The sequence below is a fragment of the Elephas maximus genome, chromosome 24, assembly GCF_024166365.1.
Source record: "Elephas maximus indicus isolate mEleMax1 chromosome 24, mEleMax1 primary haplotype, whole genome shotgun sequence".
Classification (NCBI taxonomy): Eukaryota; Metazoa; Chordata; class Mammalia; order Proboscidea; family Elephantidae; genus Elephas; species Elephas maximus.
Window position 1 is genome coordinate 58,297,360 of NC_064842.1, and position 24,185 is coordinate 58,321,544.

Sequence of the window (24,185 nt, forward strand, 5' to 3'; positions counted from 1 at the left end):
CTCTGTCCTATAGGGTTGCTATGAGTGGGAATCCACTCGATGACAACCGTTTTTTTCGGGGGGGGCATGGGGGGCAGAGGGTGGTAAACTCATAATATTCATTGACATTCTGAAGTTAACCCAGCAAAGCAGCTTTCTCTATGTTTCTTCCAAGAAAATCTGGCAAGAATTTATACAATTACGTATGTTTAATTTTCAGATATTTGACCAAGTATCTAAATATTTTTGTTTACCATTGCAAACAGTGATTTATTAAATAATAAAGTGTATGTCTATGATTTATAATTCAGCATTAAATTTCTCACAGAGAAATCAAGAAAAAAAATATTTCCTATCATGCCCTGGTGGCGCCGTGGTTAAGAGTTCGACTGCTAACCAAAACATCCGCAGCTTGAATCCACCAGCCACTCCTTAGAAAACCTATGGGGTAGTTCTACCATGTCCTATAGGGTCACTATGAGTCGGATTTGACTCGATGGCAGCAGGGTGTGGTTTTTATCATGGGTAGTTATTAACAGTCTTATGTTAAGTCTTCCAACCAATGTTTCATTAGAGAAATTCAGTGGGAGCTGTAATTAAACATGATACTCCTGCTTTGGCCATTCTTCCAACTAGCACTTCTTGTCTCCTTGAGTTTCTTCAGGAGAATATTTTCTATTTTTCTCTTCTTCCTCTTTTGAAGGTTGTTTCAAAGATTTTGTCCAAGGTTGCTGTTGAACAATCTCTTCACATAATGGGTTGACAAATGGAGTTCTATTTTCCTGTAAACTGTGTAATTTTGGTACCAGACATACTTCCTATTGTACAATTTTGATTAAACTGACAATGTATCTGAAAATTTTTTACCTTGGTGAACGTATACTTTGCAAATTTAACAATTTTATTGAGGTTAGTCTGAGCTTCATCAGTTACTGTCTTATGAGATAGATGTTGAGTACTCAATTTCTTATTAGTAGTAGTAATTCCTGTATTCATATGACCTGAACTTAAATTCAAACTTGAACTTTCTGCAACAACCAGTTTGGAATTATTCACTTTTATTAGAACATCAGTGTTATTCCAAGAGACAGGCAGATTAGTGATCTCATCATTTGAGGTCTTAGAGTACAAAGTCAAATTTTTTGTGGCACCTAAACCACTTAGAGAATTTTTACAAATTTCCCTTTGTCCATCTTCATTGATTAATGTATTTGTGAGCTCTTTGTCAAGGAAGATGTTTGCATTGTAATGCTGCCCAGATTCAAATGCTTTGATTGCACCAACTGACTTCCCTGCTTAGAAGCAGTGAATATGTTTTTAGCTCCATGTTTGGAACTATTATTGAGCTCAACCATACTTTCTTATGTCTTGCTCTCCTTTCTAACTGCTTGTTGTTGAGTTAGTCTTTCAATATCATCACATGCTTGGTATAACAAAATCGTTGTGTACATCATCTGTTTGCCAGGTATTCTCTAATTGATGACATGCTTTAATGATTTCACTGGCAAATGATGGAGCATTCCAATCATCCAGAAAAGAGCCTAAATTGGGTGCATTAGTCTGATTTGGCTTACTATCTGATTTGATTTCACTGGCTGAAGCTGCAGCACCAAAAAGGTCTGTATTAACAAGTGTCTTAAAAGAGTGACTAAAATATGGGCTTTTTGTTGTTGTTGTTGTTGTTTATTAAAAAAAATCTTGTGTTCCAACAGAGAACCCCTGGGGGAGCAAGACAGCTGTGGGATGCAGACCCCAAATTCTCACAAAAAGACCAAACTTAATGGTCAGACCAGGACTAGAAGGATCCCGGAGGCCATGGTCCCCAGACCTTCTGTTACCCCAAGACAGGAACCATTCCCAAAGCCAACTCTTCAGACAGGGATTGGTCTGGAATACGGGATGGAAAATGATATTGATGAAGAACAAGCTTCTTGCATCAAGTAGACACATGAGACTATGTTGGCATCTCCTGTCTGGAGGGGAAACAAGAGGGCAGAGGGGCCAGAAGCTACCCGAATGGACATGAGGAGAGAGAGTGGAGTGAATAACTGTGCTATCTCATTAGAGGAAGAGCAATTAGGAGTGTATAGCAAGGTGTATGTAAATTTTTGTATGAGAGACTGACCTGATTTGTAAACTTTCACTTAAAGCACAATAAAAATTAATTAAAAAAAAAATCTTGTGTTCAAAGCTGACTTCTTTTCAGAAGCATTTATAGTAGGAGTAAATTTAGTAAGAATACCTTCCTTTATTTTTTTACATTAGATGCAACTCCACAATCTTGAATTTTGTCTTGAGTAATAATTTTATTGAAAGATTTCTCAAATTTCATTTTGTTTCCAGTGGATGATAATTGGTTTAGTTTATTACTTAGATCTAGTAAAAGTTGATGCTTTTCAGTATCTATTAATTCTCTATTATATGCCTTTGAAGGAAAATCTTGTAAAAGTTTTAAATCACTCAGCCTGGCATCTAGACGTAGTCATTCTCAATTTACTTTTTATCATTTTTACTGTAAAAATTATAAATGCCCTTGTGAGTAGCACCGTGCATTGTTTTAGGCACGGGAAGGAGTTCAGGCATTTCCACATTTTGCATCACAAAAGAATCATTTCTGAGTAATTTTTCACAATCTTCCTCAAAATCACACATAGCAAATGGAACAATTTGGTTATTAAAAGTTTGTGGCTCCTTAGTACAGGAAGTCACACATGAGTTTGTCATTATGGGAGTATCTACTCAAGAAGAAAATGATCCTGGGTTTTATTTTGCAGCGATCTGAGTTTCATTAGTAATGATTTTCTCTTCTTACAAAGTACTTTTCTTTCCAAAGGCAGTGTTACTGGTGTTCGAAAAAGAATCAGATAGATCTTGGCTTAACAGTCCACTACATTTCTGGGTGAAGCCAACAAAAATGGAATTAAAGGCTGCTTCAACATTTTTGTCAAATATTATCAGTCAGAACAAGGCCGGGGCCCACCGCAGAAGAGACCATTAATTGCTCATATGCAAGTTCAACTTGAAACTGAAGAAAATTAAAACAAGTCCACAAGAGTCAAAATACCACCTTGAGTATATCCTACCTGAATTTAGAGACAATCTCAAGAATAGATTTGACACATTGAACACTAATGACAGAAGATGAGTCATGGTATGACTTCAAGGACATCATACATGAAGAAAGAAAAGGTCATTAAAGAGACAGGAAAGAAAAAAAAGACCAAAACAGATGTCAGAAAAGACTCTGAAACTTGTTCTTGAACGTAAAAGAGATAAAGCAGATGGAAGAAAGGATGAAGTAAAAAAGCTGAACAGAAGATTTCTAAAGGTTGCTGGAGAAGATAAACTATTATAATGAAATGTGCAAAGACCTGGAGCTAGAAAACCAAAAAGGAAGAACATGCTCAGAATTTCTCCAGTTGAAAGAACTGAAGAAAAAATTCAAGCCTCCAGTTGCAATACTGAAGGATTCTATGGGCAAATATTGAATGATGCAGGAAGCATAAAAAGAAGATGGAAGGAATACACAGAGCCATTGTACCGAAAAGAAGTGGTCAATGTTCAGCCATTTCAGGACGTAGTATATAATCAGGAACTGATAGTACTGAAGAAGAGGTCTAAGCTGCACTGAAGGCATTGACGGAAAACAAGGCTCCAGGAATTGACAGAATACCAATTTAGATGTTTCAACAAATGGATGCAGAACTGTGAGTGATCACTTGTCTGTGCCAAAAAATTTGGAAGACAGCTACCTGGCCAACCGATTGGAAGAGGGCCATATTTTTGCCCATTCCAAAGAAAGGTGATCCAACAGAATGCAGAAATCATTGAACAATATCACTAGTATCACTCTCAAGTAAAATTTTACTGAAGCTAATTTAAAAATGGTTGCAGCAGTACATGGACAAGGAACTGCCAGAAATTAAAGCCAGATTCAGAAGAGGACATGGAACGAGGGATATCATTGCTGATGTCAGACGAATCTAGGCTGAAAACAGAATACCAGAAAGATGTTTACCTGTGTTTTATTGACTGTGCAAAGGCAATCAACTGTGTGGATGATAGGTAATATTGTGAAGAATGAGAATTCCAGAATACTTAATTGTGCTCATGAGGAACCTGTATATAGACTAAGAGGCAGTCTTTCAAACAGAACAAGGGAATAATAAATGGTTTAAAATCAGGAAATGTGTGTGTCAGGGTTAAATTCTTTCACCATACTTATTCAATCTGTATGCTGAGCAAATAATCCAAGAAGCTGGACCATATGAAGAACCCAGCATCAGGATTGGTGGGAGACTTATTAACAACCTGTGATATGCAGATGACACAACCTTGCTTGCTGAAAGCAAAGAAGACTTGTAGCACTTCCTGATGAAGATCAAAGACTGCAGCCTTCAGTATTGATAACACTTCAACATAAAGAAAACAAAAACCCTCACAAATGTACCAATAAGCAACATCAAGATAAACAGAGAAAAGATTGAAGTTGTCAAGGATTTCATTTTACTTTGATCCAAAATGTACATACGTGAAAGCAGCAGTCAAAAAAACAAATGATGTATTGGGCAAATCTGCTGCAAAATAACTCTTTATAGTGCTCAAAAGCAAAGTTGTCACTTCAAGAACTAAGCTGGGCCTGACCCAAGCCATAGTATTTTCAATCACCTCATATGCATGCAGAAGCTAGACAATGAATAAGGAAGACCAAAGAAGAATTGACACCTTTCAATTATGGTGTTGTCGAAGAATTTTGAACATATCATAGACTTCCAGAAGAAAAAACAAATCCGTCTTGGAAGAAGTATAGCCAGAATGCTCCTTAGAAGTGAAAATGGGGAGACTTTGGCTCACATAATTTGGACATGTTATTATTAAGAGGGACTAACCCCTGGAAAAGGACATCATGCTTAGTAAAGTAGAGGGTTGGAGAAAAACAGGAAGACCCTAAGGAGATGGATTGACACACTGGCTGCAACAACGGGCTCAAGCATAGCAAGTATTGTGAGGATGGCACAGAACTAGACAGTGTTTCGTTCTGTTGTACATAGGGTCACTACGAGTCGGAATTAACAGAGCCAAAACAACAATTTTTAGATAAGGAAATGCTTGCATGTCTATATGGATATGTAAAATATTTGTGACTGCGTCAAAAATTTCGTTATGATATACTTTGTGGGTAGGAACAGAAGGGGTTAAGACAAAGCAATGCTGCTTTCAGAGCCAAAAGAAAAAAATTTCAGTGAAGTCATGTGTGCTTGGGTTTGGCTACAAAATCCTCTCTCACTAGAGGAATGTCTTGCAACATTCTAGGATGTTATCATCCCTTTTCCATCACTAAGGCCACTTCCAATTTATGGCTAAGATTTCCCACCCACTATATCATGAAACAAAGAAGCCCTGGTAGTACAGTGGTTAAGCACTAGGCTGATAACCAAAAGGTTGGTAGTTCAAAACCACCAGGTGCTCCAGGGGCAGTCTGCTTCCATAAAGATTACAGCCTCGGAAACCCTATATAGGGCAGTTCTACTCTGTCCTTGTCTTACTCATCTAGTGCTGCTATAAGAGAAATATCACAAGTGGATGGCTTTAACAAAGAGAAATTTATTCTCTCACTGTTTAGGAGGCTACAAGTCCAAATTCAGGACTTCAGCTCCAGGGGAAGACTCTCTCTCTCTGTCAGCTCCAGAGGAAGGTCCTTGCCATCGATCTTCCCTTGGTCTAGGAGCATCTCAGCACAGGAACCTCAGGTCCAAAGGACAGGCTCTGATGCTGGCAGCTGCTGTCTTGGTGGTATGAGATCCCCACTTCTGCTCTGCTCACTTCCCTCTTTTATATCTCAAAAGAGATTGGCTTAAGACACTACTAATCTTGTAGACCTCATCAATATAACTGCCACTAACTCATCTTATTACATCATAGTGGTGGAATTTACAACACATAGGGAAATCACATCAGATGATAAACTGGTAGACAATCATACAAGGGAATCATGACCTAGCCAAGTTGACAGGTATTTCGGGGGGACACAATTTAATCCATGACAGTCCTATAGAATCGCTATGAGCTGGAATTGACTAGACAGCACAGAACAACATGTCATGACGCATTTCTGCAAAGCAAGCATGGCACTATTAGTCTCCAAGACACACAATTGAAGTCAGACACTGAGCCTCTAAGACAAGACAGCAAAGACTTCTCACACAAACTCCCTCAGGACTTTAAGAAACCAGATAACTAGTGAGCAGTTAATTAAGATATTTATTATTTATTATGAATAACTTTTAACTGCAAAATATGTCTGGTCCTCTGAGTGATTTGTTTGCTTGTTTTAAGTTTTGTGTTATACCTTCTCTACTTTGGTGGTATTCCCAAAAGCAGCTATTCTGTGCTCTAGTAACTTGAGAAAGGTTCAGATAAAATGTCATTAATACCTGTTATTAGACGTATGCAGCACATTACAATATGTTCTGATAACATATGATATCTGTATTCCTAATAATCCCTTGTCAAAAGTCACTTTTTTTTTTTTAATGGAGAAAAGACTGTTAGAGGCTAGAGCTCAATCTGTGGTTTCAGATTCACCTGCAAAAGAATTATTTGAGGAACTCAGTAGACAGATTCCTGAACACTATCCCATATCTACTGAATCAGAATTGCTAGGGTGAGTCTGGTTTTTATTAATCACCCCACAACGATTCTAATGCACTGGGTTAATGATCTCCCTACCATAAGCAGACATTTCTAAAAGTTGTAAAAAATAACTCTGAGTCTATGTGTTTTTTGTTTTGTTTTGTTTTTTAAATCAGTGCTCAATGCTGACAAAAACAAATCAAAATAATTTCTCATTTGTCCTTTGATTCGAGTGCTCATGATAGGTCTTTGGTCTGAACCATGTCATCTTGCTTGTAGTACAGTTTACAGCTGTCATCAGTAAACAGAAGAACGAAAGAGCTAAGAAGGGACCAGCTGCTAGAAGGCAACAGCCGTAGCTCCCGTGCTATGTGTATGTCTACTTTCCTCATCTTGTGGAATAGTTGTTTCTAATACTCTTAAAACAACCAGTCTTGATAAAGGTAATGAGGCCATCTTCCAAGTCATTTCATTATGCTCATCATGTTGAATCTAACTGCTGTGATGAATAGGCATGCTGTATGAGAAATCCCCCCCACGTGTCTGTCAGTTCATCTTACTGTGCGGGATTGCGTGTTGCTGTGATGCTGTGATGCTGGAAGCTATGCCACCGGTATTCAGATACCAGCAGGGTCACCCATGCAGGACAGGTTTCAGCTGAACTTCCAGACTAAGACAGACTAGGAAGAAGGACCCAGCAGTCTACATCTGAAAAGTATTAGCCAGTGAAAACCTTATGAATAGCAGGGGAACATTGTCTGATATAGTGCTGGAAGATGAGGTCCCCAGGTTGGAAGGCACTCAAAAGATGACTGGGGAAGAGCTGCCTCCTCACAGTAGAGTCAACCTTGATGACGTGGATGGAGTAAGGCTTTCGGGACCTTCATTTGCTGATGTGGCGTGACTCAAAATGAGAAGAAACAGCTGCAAACATCCATTAATAATTGGAACCTGGAATGTACTAAGTATGAATCTAAAATTAGAAATCATCAAAAATGAAATGGAACTCATGAATATCAATATCCTAGGCTTTAGTGGACTGAAATGGACTGGTATTGGCCATTCTGAATTGGACAATCATGTAGTCTACTATGCTGGGAATGACAACTTGATGAGGAATGGCATTGCATTCACCGTCAAAAAGAACATTTCAAGATCTATTCTGAAGTACAATGCTGTCAGTGACCAGATATTACCCATACACCTACAAGGAAGACCAGTTAACATGAATATTATTCAAATATATGCACCAACCACTAGGGCCAAAGATGAAGAAATAGAAGATTTTTATCAGCTGCTGCAGTCTGAAACTGATCGAACATGCAATCAAGATGCGTTGACGATTACTGGCAATTGGAATGTGAAAGTTGGAAACAAAGAAGAAGGATCAGTATTTATTTTGGAAAATATGGCCTTGGTGATAGAAATAATGCCAGAGATCAAATGATAGAATTTTGCAAGGTCAACGACTCCTTCATTGCAAATACCTTCTTTCACCAACATTAATGGTGACTACACACATGGACCTCACCAGATGGAATGCACAGAAATCAAATTGACTACATCTGTGGAAAGAGACATTGGAAAAGCTCAATATCATCAGTCAGAACAAGGCCAGGGCCAACTGTGGAACAGACCATCAATTGCTCATATTCAAGTTCAAGCTGAAACCGAAGAAAGTCAGAGCAAGTCCACAAGAGCCAAAATATGACTTTGAGTATATCCCACCTGAATTTAGAGACCATCTGAAGGAATAGATTTGACACATTGAACACTAGTGACTGAAGACCAGGCGAGTTGTGGAATGACATCAAGGCCATCATACATGAAGAAAGCAAGAGGTCATTGAAAAGACAGGGAAGAAAGAAAGAAAAGACCAAGATGGATGTCAGAGGAGACTCTGAAACTTGCTCTTGAAAGTCAAGCAGCTAAAGCAAAAGGAAGAATTGATGAAGTAAAAGAACTGAATGGAAGTTTTCAAAGGGCGTCTTGAGAAGACAAAGTATTATAATGACATGTGCACAGAGTTGGAGATGGAAAACCAAAAGGGAAGAACACGTTTGGCATTTCTCAAGCTGAAAGAACTGAACAAAAAATTCAAGCCTCGAGTTGCAATAGTGAAGGATTCTATGGGGAAAATATTAAATGATGCAGGAAGCATCAAACGAAGACGGAAGGAATACACAGAGTCATTATACCAAAAAGAATTAGTCAATGTTCAGCCATTTCAAGAGGTAGCATATGATCAGGAACCGATGGTACTGAAGGCAGAAGTCCAAGCTGCTCTGATGGCATTGTTGAAAAACAAGGGTCCAGGAATTGATAGAATATCAATCGAGATGTTTCAACAAATGGATGCAGCACTGGAGGTGCTCACTCATCTATGCCAAGAAATATGGAAGACAGCTTCCTGGCCAACTCACTGGAAGAGATCCATATTTATGCCTATTCCCAAGAAAGGTGATCCAACCGAATGTGGAAATTATAGAACAATAACATTAATATCACACACAAGTAAAATTTTGCTGAAGATCATTCAAAAATGGCTGCAGCAGTATATTGACAGGGAACTGCCAGAAATTCAGGCTGGTTTCAGAAGAGGACGTGCAACCAGGGATATCAAAGCTGATGTCATATGGATCCTGGCTGAAAGCAGAAAATAGTAGAAGGATGTTTACCTGTGTTTTATTGACTATGCAAAGGCATTCGATTCTGTGGATCATAACAAATTATAGATAACATTGGGAAGAATGGGAATTCCAGAACACTTAATTGTGCTCATGAGGAACCTTTACATAGATCAAGAGCAGTTGTTTGGACAGAAAAAGGGGATACTGATTGGTTTAAAGTCAGGAAAGGTGTGCGCCAGGGTCGTTTTCTTTCACCATACCTATTCAATCTGTATACTGAGCAAATAATCCAAGAAGCTGGACTATATGAAGAAGAACAGGGCTTCAGGATTGGAGGAAGACTCATTAACAACCTGCGTTATACAGATGGCACAATCTTGCTTGCTGAAAGTGAAGAGGACTTGAAGCACTTATTAATGAAGATCACAGACCACAGCCTTCAGTATGGATTGCACCTCAACGTGAAAAAAAAAACAAAAATCCTCAAAACTGGACCAATGAGCAACATCATGATAAACAGAGAAAAGATTGAAGTTGTCAAGGATTTCATTTTACTTGGATCCACAGTCAACAGCCATGGAAGCAGCAGTCAAGAAATCAAAAGATGCGTTGCATTGGGTAAATCTGCTGCAAAGGACCTCTTAAAAGTGTTGAAGAGCAAAGATGTCACCTTGAAGACTAAGGTGAGTCTGACCCAAGCAATGGTATTTTCAATCACGTCATATGCATGTGAAAGCTGGACAATGAATAAGGAAGACTGAAGAAGAATTGACACCTTTGAATTGTGGTGTTGGTGAAGAATATTGAATATACCATGGACTGGCAGAAGAACGAATAAATTTGTCTTGGAAGAAGTACAACCAGAATGCTCCTTAGAAGCAAGGATGGCGAGACTGCGTCTTACATACTTTGGACATGTTGTCAGGCGGGATCAGTCTCTGGAGAAGGACATCATGCTTGGCAAAGTACAGGGTCAGCAGAAAAGAGGAAGACCCTCAACGAGGTGGATTGACACAGTGGCTGCAACAACGGGGTCAAGCATAACAATGATTGTAAGGATAGGGCAGGACCGTGCAGTGTTTCGTTCTGTGGTGCATAGGGTCACTATGAGTCAGAACCGACTCAACAGCACCTAACAACAACATGAGAAACCCCTGTAACTTATCTGTGCCTTAATCACATCCAATTTCTATCAAAAGACCACCAAATAAATATATTTACATGTTTCTAAATATCTGGATTTTTAATATTGCAAAAAAGAGCCAAATATATGGATTTTCACTAAAAACACCCTCTCTTAATCATGCTTTTAAGCTCTCAAACTTTCAAAATTTAGTTCTAGAAATATCTTCTATGTTGTGAACATTCTATAGCGGAACTGAGCTGTACAGATAAGAGTAAAATTAAATAGCCTTTTATTAAATCTGTATTATGAATAAAATAAACACTATTAAACTATTTGGGAAAGTATTATCTAATAAAAGATTATTGTATTATAGTTATGTTGATTTTTTCCCTCAGATCTTCCTTGGAACAGATCTAAAGAAGAAATCTTTTTGATAAAATGTATTGTAGTGTTTCTTTAAGGAGCCCTGGTGGAGCAGTAGTTAAGCACTTAGCTGCTAACAGAAAGGTTCGAACCCATCAGCCACTCTACAGAAGAAAGATGTGGCAATCTGTCTTCATAAAGATTACAGCCTTAGAAATCCTGTGGGGCAGTTCTACTGTGTCCTATAGGGTCACTATGAGTCAGAATCAACTCAACAGCGGTAAGTGGTTTTTGGTTTAGCGTTTCTTTGGATAGAAATTTTGCAATAGTGTTATTTTCTTTTAATTTAGTAACATTAAACAAGTTAGTTCACTATATCCCTTGAAATAATATAAGACAATCACACTTTGGAGTTTACAGTAGATAAGGTTAAGAGGACAAGAATAAGTGTTCTTTTCCTTTGTTAGGAAACCCTGTTGGCGTAGTGGTTAAGTGCTACACCTGCTAACCAAGAGGTTGGCAGTTTGAATCCACCAGGCGCTCCTTGGAAACTCTATGGGGCAGTTCTACTCTGTCCTATAGGGTCTCTATTAGTTGGAATTAACTCGACGGCAGTGGGTTCCTTTATTAAATTATGCAATCATTTTTTCATAAATAGCGGTTGAGCACTTTCTCAGTGGTATATATGTCATGAAGGGAAAAGACACAATTCCTGTTCTTAGGTGGTTTGCATTCTCAGCAAAAATCGAAGAGATTACAGACACCGGTAGCTGTTATAAACTAGGAACATACAAAAAAAAAAGAACATACAAGAAGGAAGAAAAAATGACTCATGAAAAAATACAGACATAAGAGGGCAAGGAAAGTAGAAATCAATGACTCAAGGACAATCTCAAGGGGACACCTTTGCCACCCTGGGTCTCAATGATGTCAGTTTATGATATTTAGAATGTTCTTTACACTAATACTATCACAACAATTTATTTGCTTGTGTTCTAGACCTTGGGGAACTGAGAGTTTTAATAATTAATTTTAATTGTGTTATCATTAGTAGTTTAAGGTATTACGCCTTCCCAATAACATATACATTTTAGTAGCACTTTCTACATCATTAATTTCTTTGTTATTGGGAAATGCGTCTTAATTTGCATCCCCTCAGAAATTGACAAAGGACAAGGACTCAAGGCCAAACAGTTATCTTGGAGGTGATCCCAGGAAAAAGTGGTGGGGGGGCAGGTGAGGAGTAGAGAAGAAAAAGTAAATAAAGGATAAATTGTCATGCATTCTCCTATTACAGGTAAGTGGTACAAAATCTCCCTGGAAAGCTCTGGGTGCTGGTAGAACACATATCACAAAGTGGAGTAGGAGCTGGGGTATTTATACACCAACTGCAACCCGAGAGTTGCACCCTCCTCCGAGGATGTGTTAATTCTCTGACACCGTCGGCCTGACACATGTTTGACAAACCTTCCCAAAGGGTGAGAGAAACCTTCAGATAAAGAAATGCAGGGGCTGGCAGTTGGAAAATGGGCTCATTTGCCCTAAAGTGAAAGCACAAAGGATAGGCTGCAGCACTGGTAGTGTGTGCTGCTGAGAATGAACATAATTTTAAATCATTTTGAAAGAAATAATAATTTTAGTTACTTGTCATCTTCATCCTGACCCCACTTACATTGCTTTTTGCATCTAACTTTCCTTATATTTTTTACCAAATTGAAATCAAAATTTGTAGGTTATTTTATAGTCTGTTATCTGTCACATAATAATTTATCTTTTTTTTTTTTATCTGAAGGAGGCCTGGTGGCGCAGTGATTAAAGCAATCGACTGCTAACCAAAAGGTTGATCATTCGAAGCCACCAGCAGCTCCACAGGAGAAAGGTGTGGTAGTCTGCTTCCACAGGGATTTACAGCCTTGGAGACCCTTTGGGGTCGCTATGAGTTGGACTCAACTCAACAACAGTGGGGTGTGCGTGTGTGTGTGGTATGTTATTTTATAGTCTCTTATCTGTCACATAATAATTTGTCATCACTTTTCATATGCCTATGTGTTCAGAACTTTCATAATTTAGAGATCACATAATATTCTTCCTTACAGGCCTGGTGATCTGCTTCTGAAAGATCACAGCCTTGAAAACCCTGTAGAGCAGTTCTACTCTGCACGCATGGGGTTCCATGAATTGGAATGGACTCAACAGCAACTAACAACAACAAATGTATCTACTCTTCATTTCTTCTGATACTTATTGAGCACCCACTAGGAGGCAGGCACTGTGCTCAAGCATTGGGGAAGGGTATGGAAATGAATGAGAAAGTCTCAAAGGATGGACCAACATATGTATAAATTTCATACTAAGTTCAATGCTAGAAATAAGTTCAATTGCAAGAGCTAACACCCACAAAAAGGTAACACTGAAGGCTATCAGGGAAGCTCCCAGATTGGGCCAGGGTAGGGAGGGGGGATGTCTTGTCTAGGTTTTGAAGGACAAAGGGATGAATATGGAGCAGGAAGGACATTCCAAGCAGAGGGAATAACCTCTGGAAAAGGAATAAGGAGTGAAGGACACCTGAGAAGGTTCACAATTGTTAGAGGATGTAAAAATACAGGACACAAATAATTCATTTACAATTCTCTTCCTGTTGGGTAATTTTTGTTGTTTTCATCTGTTGTTACGTATAATACTACAGTGAAGATCTGTATGCACTAGCTTTTTGTTTCTCTTGGACTATTTTTAAATAGCAACTTCTGAAACTGGAATTACCCTGCCAAAGGAAGAGCCGTTTTATCAGAAGCTTATGTCTTAATGCTGTAGAACGGATAATGTTGGAATTTCAAGGAAACTAATCCAGTGGCTTAAAGCTAGTAACTCTAGTACAAGACAGAGCCTGTGGAGTTTTCTCTTTTTTTTGTGCTTTGGTTTGCTTCCTTTTTCTTGCAAGCTTCTACAGTGTGGTTCAGCTGCAGGGCCCTGTGCTTGGTGATTCTATCTGGCTAAAGGTAGTAAACAGAGCAGAACACCCGAGTTAAGACTGTAAATACCCTTGTATTATACCAAGATTCTGCTTTAAATTCTTTTTTTTTTCAAAGAAGAAAAAAAGATCCCTACATTAATTGAATTGAGCTAGCAATTAGAAAGTAAGTTGTTGCCTTTTAAAAGAAATTTTTAAATAAATTTCAAGACCGTTTCAATTCTTTATATTTTCTGTTTCTAAGCGCTTTTACAAATATTCTTATGAAATGGGTTATGTGGTTTCTTTTCTCTTCATCAAATCTTCAAATTAAAAGAAAGGTGCTTGACAAGAGGAAGAAAAACAGCCTCCTAAGCTCTTTTTTTAAAGCTCTATCCATAGCTTTGACATAAATACCAGACAGCAGTTTGGAGCAAATTACTTTTGCTAGTTATACAGTAATTCAGATACAAAATTTTTGTCAATAGGTAGAAAAGAATAAGAACTTGAAGCAATATGCACCAAAATCATAGTGCAAATCTATCATGAAGTTTTAACAAAGTCAAATGTTGAAAACTATATACTGTCTTACAACTGCTCCTTTCCTTTACAGAATTCAAGCCTCAATGCCTGACTTGGTTTATCAGTCATATCACAGGTATAAAGAAACAAAATTAAATAAGCAATATTGATTTGCCCGATTCCTGGCTTTCACAGTCAGCAGTTTTATTTCCCTGTTTTTAACTTTCCTTGATGAGTTGCATGCTTGAAGGTATTATTGCTTCAGATGAAATTGCTTCAGTTTCCTAGATGAAATTATGTAATGTCTCTTACACCTTTGTCGTTTTTTTTTTTTTCATTATTTCTTTCAAAGGACTTAAGAAAAATATAACATGAAAAATCTCCCCACATCATTTTACCTAGTCTAGCATCAACCTAGAGATAAAAGTTAGATTACCCTTTAGGCCAATTGGTCTTTACTCAAGCGAAATTATTTTTTTATAACGGAAAATCAGGTGTTTATTTCTAGGCCTCTCTCTTTCTTATTTTATTTAAACAAACTCCTTCAGACAAAGGACCTCCTTTCTGATTCCTAACTACCCAGAACCACACTGGCAGCAATCTGTAGCCTGAACATCTCAAGGCATCAAAATGGCTCAATGTGGGCTCCTCATAGTTGGTGCCACCATCTGGTAACTAATCCTTACTAAGATGTTAACAGTTATTAATCACTTAGGGTAATCAGTTGCAATATTGGAAAAAACACTGGATTTGGAATCAGAAGCTACTCTCCATATCTTGCTTCACCACTTGCTGTGTTATCTTGGCAAGTTACTTTAAGCCTTTCTGAACTTCCATTTCAACAGTACCGTCCAACGTTATTGACCACCTGTTATGTGCCACTACACAGATACTGAGGGGCCATGGTGGTTCTGTGATAGAATTCTCACCTTCCATGAGAGAGACCCAGGTTAGATTCCTGGCCAGTGCATCTCACATGCAACCACAACCCATCTGTCAGTGGAGGCTCGTGTGATGCAATGGTGCTGAACAGATTTCAGCAAAGCTTTCAGACTAAGATGGACTAGGAAAAAAGACCTGGTAATCTACTTTCAAAAATCAGCCATTGATAACCCTAGGAATCACAATGGTCCCATCCACAACTGATCTTGAGGACGGTACGAGGTCAGGCAGTGTTTCGTTCTGTTGTGCGTGAGGTTGCAATGAGATGGGGACCAACTCAACAGCAGCTAACAACAACAACAATTCTAGGTGTTGAGGATACAAAAGTACTTGAAAAAGACCTGGTCAGTGGTCTTAAGTAGTTTATTAATAGTGGATGAAGCGCAAGAGTAAAAAAAAAAAAAGATAATTTCAATACAATGTGGTATGTAGAGCTAGTTCCAGCAAAGAGGAAATAGAAAGCTAATGGACGTTCAGGGTGTTTTTCTTTTTGCCCAAAGTGTTAAACTTTGGCAAACACCAATCAAAAAGGTAAGTTCCTCTCTAACTGGAACTGGAAAGTCTTTTTTCTTCGTCTCATTAAACCTTGTTTGTCCTATGTAAAGAAGGAAAGGATATGTACACTAAGCATTCTTAGGGATTTTATTGCTGGTTTAAGAAAAATGGGCAAGCCTTATATTAACAAGGTCCCTGCTATATCGGGTGTATGTTGAAAGTAAGCGAATGAGAAAATCTAATCTAAGCATTAAAAACAAACTGAAGAGAATATCTGGTCCTTCGCTTATTTATAGGTGAGGAAATGGAGATTGGAGAGGTCAAGTGGCTTGTCTAAGACCACACAGCAAGACCCACTCATTCTCTCATCCATTTCTGTAACGAACACTTACAGGGTATCTACTGCACAGAAATCACTGTGCAAAACAATGCAGGAAATTCTAGCATGCAAGAAACAGGCTCCCTGGTCCTTCTCCTTCAGCTTAACGTGGAATGTCAGCTGCATTTTATGATGGAGATGGAAAGTCAATTGGGAAAGACATTGTTGTCTATCTGAAGAGCTGAGTTGAACAGAATAAAAAATGTCTGAATTAGTATGACGTATGCAAGGGTGGTATGAGTCCTCAGGGTAATATAACTAATGAGCCATCTCATACTGGTAGAAAGTAATGAATATTCACACTCTAATTAGAACAGTCGTTTTGTTGAGTGAGGATACTTGCCTTTGATCTTAATCTTAGGGACAAAGAAGAGAGAAAAGCAGCAACAGGGATACAGCCTTTTAAATATAAAACAAAGGAAAAGGCTAAGATAGAAAACTTGCTACTCTCCCACTGACAAAGAAGGTGGTTTTATATTGAGTGCCTTCTATTTCAATACATTACCTTTACAGAACCTGGCTAAAATGGAACTATATTAGAATTACTAGCAAGGTAAGCTCTCCTTTAGGGAAAAAATAAATATATAAAGAGAAAAAAAAAATCTCTGTGAACGTTTTATTATAGTGCTTATTGAACTATTCTTGGATGCAATTCATTGGGTCCACCTGTCAAATATAACTGTCATCAGGGTCTGAGAAATAACCATCCCTTTCAACTCTAAGAAACTGGATTCCAGTGAGAAATCCCAACTGAAAAGTGCATTTGCTGCTCCTTGTATCTTTGACTACTAGAAACCCTATAAGAACTTCCCCTCTGGTTCCAGGAGACAGAGAAGACATAACCACTGTTGTCCTTTTTCGTATAGGGATTTGTACACACCCATCTGTCTGGTGTGCCATTGGTTTCTTTATATCCTAGACACTGAAAATTTGGGAGCTGTCATTTCTCACTTTTTCTGCCTAAATCTTGGTAACTTCCCTGCTACAAATTGCCTAATTTTAATATGATAAAATATACACAACATAAACAACAAAACATCCTGGTAAGAGTCTTGGTGAACACCCATCAATGTATATCAGTTGCTTTAAATACAGGGGAAGTTTCCTGAAGCCAACTCTTCCGACAGGGATTGGACTAGACCATAAGGCAGAAAATGATACTGATGAGGAGTGAGCTTCTTGGCTCAAGTAGACACATGAGACTAGGTGGACAGCTCGTATCTGGAGGTGAGACAAGAGGGCAGAGGTGGACAGGAGCTGGTTGAATGACATGGGGAATACAGAGTGGAGAGAAGGAGTGTGCTGTCTCATTAGGGGGTGAGCAGCTAGGAGTACACAGCAAGGTGTGTCTAAGTTTTTGTATGAGAGACTGCCTTGATTTGTAAACTTTCACTTAAAGCACAATAAAAATACATATATGTATAGAGGAAGTGATTCTGTTGTATACCAACTGTGATAAGAGAAAATAGCCTAATGGAGAAGTTAGGGCCACAGCGTGTCTTATCTTATGTGAATTCCTCCTTTTCCACTCACTGTCAGTTAGGATATTAACATACCTGTCTTCTCTTATAAGGGAAACTTCTACTAGAAGGAAGAAATAGCTTGATTTGGCTTCATAAAAATATTCAATCTTTCCATATGGCAATTGGAAAGAGCATAACAATATTAATTGCATTTTTTTTAAACTGCCCTGTGACTAATGTCATCATTTTTCCAATGAGCCACAAAAGGGAAAGGAGAGTTGTTGTAGGCCTCTTTGGGGAGGAAAAAGCAATGTGCCTGGAATAAACACTGTCAGGCTTCCAAGCTGCAGCCAAAATCATCCACAGTTGCAAGGGTGTTCTTCAGTAACTCATACCCAGGACAGGGTTTCAGAAAAGGGGGTTAGAGTCACAGGGTTAGATGCAGCTCTGTGCGAGGTGCAGCAAATTCGATGAATACATTTGGGCTATAAATCATATACAAACAGATTGTGGCAACATGTCTACCTTATCTTCCCCCAAATCTCTGAAGAAAACAAGAATTAAACAAGTAGGCATTCTTTCTTTCTTTTTTAATTCGGAGGGTTTTTATTTTAAATTGTTAAAACTGGAGCTTTGGGGGAACCTCTTGTGAGTTCAGCTATGGAGTAAGATTTGGGCTCAAACAAGCTGAATTGTGCTCTTTCCTAACATGTTTACTTCCTCAGATTAGATACATTCTGTACATGTAGAACCCATGAGAAAAGGGCACTAGTGGTTGACCACAAAGCAGATTGGGCAAACTACCATAATGCAAGGTTACCAGCTCGTCCTCAGAGGTGACTGGCTCCTGCTTTCCCCTGCAACTGGCTCTTCTTACTGCCTTATAACAAGGGTACTGCAAAGAATTCTAGTCAGGGCAGGAGCAATCAGGCAAATCTGACTGTTTCTTTAATGTTCTAAACCATTTTGGCATGTGGATGAGATAGGAGCTTTCCTGATCATCCAGTTGATCCTGGGTATGCCTCCTCCTCAATACTTCTAGTGCTTGCATGAACTTCATGGTAACTTCATTAGGAATATTCAACCTGGCATGTCTGGTAACATAACACAGTGAAGTCAGACAGATTGGATTCAAATTCTATATTCAACTACTTTCTTACTAACTATGCAACTTTGAGCAAGGTACTTAAACTCTCTCTCAGAGCTTCCCTTTTCCCATCTGCAGTAAACTCAAATAAATTCAGAGCAACTTGATTCAATAAATGTTTATGAAACACCACAGACTGTGCTAGGCATGGGGCAATATAAACCTCCCAGAATCAATATGGTCCAAGTTTGGCAAGTTGGGGAGAAGCCATGTCATATTCAAAGGACTCAAAGGCAAATTCTTCGGGCTCTCGCCACTTTCCAGGGGCTGGAACAATTTTGTTGCTGAAAACCCACAATGGGACCATGAGGTAAAGATTCACGTGGCATTTTCCCAGCCCTGGGGAGAGACCAGCTTGTTCTCCAGCTGCAGATGTCCCCGAGCAATTCGCGGAACTAAACCAGACAGCCCAGGAGGAACCTTGCCAGGAGCTCCTGCCAAGTTTGGAAAAACTGAGACCTGGATTCCTCCTCTAGAAACCACAACGCGTTTCTCTTTTAAGTAAAAGAAAGAGGAGAGGGAACCTGAGGGAGCAGGAACTTGGCAAGTAAACAGAGGGGATCCATAGAACCATCATTTTTTTTGGAGTTTGAGGAGGCACGCACAGCAAATCCTCACAGAGAGAGAAAGAGAAATGGGGGAAGAGCATATTATCCTGGTAGACAAGGGCCCTGGGATTGATTTCTCTGGTGCTGGCCCACTTTGGGACACTGAATCAATGTCTTCTTATTCCCCCAAATGAAAGATTGAACCAATTTATCGCTCTGGTTCCTGAAAACCTTACTTGCTCCAAACTATGCCATTGCCAGCCTCCATTATCTCACAGCAAGAGACCATTCTAGCACACATGCCTTCCTTACGGAAGACTGAGAAGGCCATATGTGTGGGCCTGCTGGAGAGGAGGTCTTTGACAGCCAAATCACCACCAGTCCTGCCAGAATTGAAGCCAGCTATACTTTGGCACAAGAAAATCCAGAATTATCTCCTTTTTTATTTTTTCTTGCTAAAATGGAACAAGAAATTGACAAAAGCCCAAAACTTTGACAAGGGAAAAATCCCTTCCTTTGGAATTAGCCCCCATTTTCTGCCCCCAGGCCTATCACGGGGACCTTGTTACTTGCTGGGCTCTAGAGAACTGGACCTATAGACCACTCAGAGAGTCTGCGAGCCAAGTGTAAGGTAGATTCAGAGCAGTCATGATGGGCTCATTCAGGATTCTCCTGATAGAGAATCATATTAAAAATGTTAGGTCAACTGCAACGTAGACAATATAGATTTTCTGGCTATGGAGACTGGGATTCTGGCGATATTTCTTGTTATATGGCAATTAACCAGTTGCCATTGACACGACTGTGACTCATAGACTTACAGTGACTGATGGTTAATATTACATGTCAACTTGGCTAGGTTATGATTCTCAGTGGTCTGTCAGGTATTTCCACAATATAGTGTAATCGCCTTCCATTTTGTGGTCTGATGTGAGCAGCCAATCAATTGAAACGGAAGTTTTCTTGGGGGTAGCCTGCCTCTAGTACATAAAAGCATGTTCTGGCAAAGCTCACACTCTCTTGACCCTGTACTCTTCTTGTTACCTGACCTCCAGTTCTTGGGACGTAAGCCTGCAGAAGTCTCCAGCCTACTGCCTGACCTGCAGATCTTGGATTCATCAGCCCCTGCAACCCTGCAAGCCAGCAGAGGTCTTTAGCCTATCACCTGACCAATGGATTTGGGAGTTGCCAGCCCCCACAATTGAGTGAGCCATTTCCTGAAAGTGAATCTCTCTATGTATATTTATATATATACATTTCACTGGTTTTCTCCTCTAGAGAACCCAGGCTAAGACAGTGTACAACAGAATGAAATGTGCCAGTCTTGTATCATCCTCACAATCACCAGCATATTTGAATCCATCATTGCAGTTGTTTTGCCAATCTATTTCACTGAGGGTCTCCCTCACCCTTGCCGGCTCTTCACTTCAAAAAAAAAAAACATCTCCTCCAGCAATTGTTCCCTCCTGATAATGTGTCCAAAGCAAGCAAATTGTACAATATTCTGTTGTAATCCATAAGGTTTTCACTGGCTGATTTTCAGAAGTAAATCACCAGGCCTTCCTTCCTAGTCTGTATTAGTCTGGAAGCTCTGCTGAAACCTGTCCACCATGGGTGATCCTTCTAGTATTTGAAATACTGGTACATAGTTTACAGCATCATAGCAATACACAAGCCACCACAGTACAACAAACTGACAGATGGGTGCTGGATAATATATGACATACTTTATCTACCCTGTCTATTGTCCACCTCCTCCACTCTATGAAGGCAGAAAGTTTTTTCTATATTGTTAACTGCTGAATCCACGGTATCTAGGATAGCACCTGGCACATAGTATGGCACCATTACATATTTGTTGAATGAATGAGTAAATGATTAAGATAAAAATGACCCCAATTTTCATGGAGCTTCCAAGCCCAATGGAGAGTCAGTCTCCTATTGGTGCAGACAGAGCTGGCCCCAGTTGAAGCACACAGGAGAGGAAATTAATGCAGATCTGGAAAGGCAGTGAAGGGTCCTGGGAGGAAATGGTACCCAAAGTGTGAGCTGAAAAGTTAGACAAACAAAAAGCAAAAAACAGGGGTCAAGATGGAGTGAAGGAAGAAGAGAAGGAATATTTCAGACCAAAAGAATGATAAAAAGATTGTAAACTGGCAGCAGAGGAGCTGAACTTCACCAATTGAGATGTTTTATTTGGCCACAGTGTTGGCTAGCATTTAAAAAATTAGAATTTACATTAAAAATTGGTATTTCCAGTTTCTCTTTAAAAACTCAAATGATTTGAAGAAATTTGGCTACAATCGAATAACACTCCAGCTCTCAGTTAACTCTTGCCTCTGTCACGGACTCTAAGACTGAATGTCAATTGCCATTTAATATTGTACTTATTCTGTTATTTAGGGCCCCTCCCCCCAAAAAAACAATCAAACCTGTTGCCATCAAGTCGATTCCGACTCGTCATGACCCTGTAGGACAGAGAAGAACTGCCTCACAGGGTTTGCAAGGAGTGGCTGGTGGATTCCAACTGTCTACATTTTGGTTACCAGCCTGAGATTTAATGGTTAAGTGCTGCGCTGCTAACCTAAAGGTTGGCAGTTCAAGTCCACTCAGAGGCACCTCAGAAGAAAGGCCTGATGTTCTGTTTCTGAAAGATCACAGCCATTGAAAACCCTGTGGAGCACAGTTCGACTCCACATGAGTGGGATCCTCATGAGTTAGAATCTACTTGACAGCAACTGGTTTGCTTTTGGTTATTCTGTTGTTTATCTTTACATTGCAGTCACAGTGGGAAAATGAAACACAGATTGACAGGGCTTCCAATATCAAGAGAAATGGAGATATGGATTTATATTTGGAATAAAAGAATGCCTATATTACTAATAAGTAAGGACCTAAAATCTGCTTCACTCAATACCCTGAAGGCATTGAGGTTGTCCTCCCTTGAAGTATCTATATAAAGACTGAGAGGTGAAAGAAACCAGGGCACATTTAAAGAAGTGAAAACGCAGTGTGGATGAAACGATGTGTATCATGAGCAGTGAAGATACAAAAAGGTCCAGATCTTGCAAGCTCTTGAATGCAATTTTAAGGTGTTTGAACTTTTAGAGCAATGAGGAGCCACTGAAGTGCTTTAAAATCCTTGCCAATGTCCTAGAACAACTATACCATCCTGGACCATCTTCCTAAACATTGCCTGTTAAACCAAATAAAAACCAAATCCATTGCTGTTGAGTCCAATTCCGACTCATAGTGACACTGTAGGGCAGGGTAGAAGTGCTCCCATAGGGTTTGAAGGCTGTAAATCTTTACGGAAGCAGACTGCCATATCTTTCTCCCCCAGAGCAGCTGGTGGGTTCCAACTGCCAATCTTTCAGTTAGCAGCCAAGTGCTAAACCACTGTACACCAGGGCTTGCTAGTGAGAAAAATAAGTCTTCTTCTTTTTTTTTTTTTTTTGTCAATACGCATTCAATAGAATGCATCTACCAGGAGACAGGAATGACAGGACTTAGTAGATGCAGAATGAAGACCTACTTTGTGGCGTTGTTGTAAAGATTTAGTAGAGGACTGAACCGTGTTCAGATAGAGGCAGGTAGTGAATATTAATTCCCTCCCCTGCCCCTCTTCCTGTTCTTGATGAGGAGTAAGCATCCTGAGGTCAGAGAGCAAAAATTCTGACCATCCTTTCATATTTCTTGGGTAACTTGTAAGCACTCAGCTGTTAATGCAAAGTTTAATGCAAATCAGTGTGAATGCAGATCCACCAGCGGGTCCGTGGGAGAAAGGACCCAGTGATCTGCTCCCACAGAGATCAGAGCCTAGGAAACCTGATGGGGCAGTTCTACTCTGTCAAATATGGCCGCCATGAGTCAGGATGGACTGGAGGGCACACAACAAGAAAAAAGTGAAAAGTATAGAATCTTAACACGTACATAGCAAGTGTTTGATACATTGTTTTGGCACTAGCAACTTTTCATCTATATTTGAACATTACTTACCCATATAAGGCAAAGGAAGTGTTTGTGGCAAATTTTTAAGACACAAAAAATTTACAAATGGATTATTCAGGCTGATGTAACTATAGAAGATAACTGCAGCAGGAGATTTTTGTCCCTGGTTAGTTTTTCTAGCAATTTGATCAGTTTTGACTCAAAGTCATGCTGAAAGCAGAAATGAACTTTATTTTTGAAGATTTTGTTCTGATAATACTTTGGATAATATCTGATAATTGAAGAGAACATCGAAAGTAGAAAGCAAACATCGCAAGAAATCAAACAATACTCTGTGTTATCCTCTCTTTTAAACCAGAGTTTTTTTTAATGAAAAGAGGGTAAAGATTCCTTAGGTAATATTGTCCTTATCTTCTTACTGTCTGCTGAGGACAGGGGGAAACATATTTATAAATACCGTAATGAGAATATTCGATATGAGTCAGAATCGACTCGACAGCACTGGGTTAATAAGAAAACAATTACATATCTATGTACATATTTTTATTGTTGTTGTTCAGGTGCCATCGAGTTGGTTCTGATTCACAGTAACCCTGTGTATAACAGAACGAAACGCTGCCCAGTCCTGCGCCATGCCCACAATCACTGTTATACATGAGCCTATTGTTGCAGCCACTGTGTCAGACCATCTCGTTGAGGGCTGTCCTCATTTCTGCTGACCCTGTACTCTGCCAAGCATGATGTCCTTCTCCAGGAACTGATCCCTCCCGACAACATGTCCAAAGTGTGTAAGGCGTAGTCTCACCATCCTTGCTTCTAAGGAGCATTCTGGCTGTACTTATTCTAAGACAGATTTGTTCAGTCTTTTGGCAGTCCATGGTATATTCAATATTCTTCACCAACACTGTAATTCAAAGGCATCAATTCTTCTGTCTTCCTTATTCACTGTCCAGGTTTCTCATGCAATATACATATTAGGGAAAGCTATACAAAGAGAAAATTGGAAGAAAATGCACCCAGATGTGACTGGATATCATCACAGAATGGTACAATTGTATGT

General features: G+C 39.3%; 1 pseudogene; it reads right to left on the reverse strand.

Moving 5' to 3' along the window:
• Positions 1 to 549: 549 nt before the first annotated feature.
• Positions 550 to 2,928, reverse strand: LOC126066866 (ewing's tumor-associated antigen 1-like; annotated as a pseudogene).
• Positions 2,929 to 24,185: the final 21,257 nt, after the last annotated feature.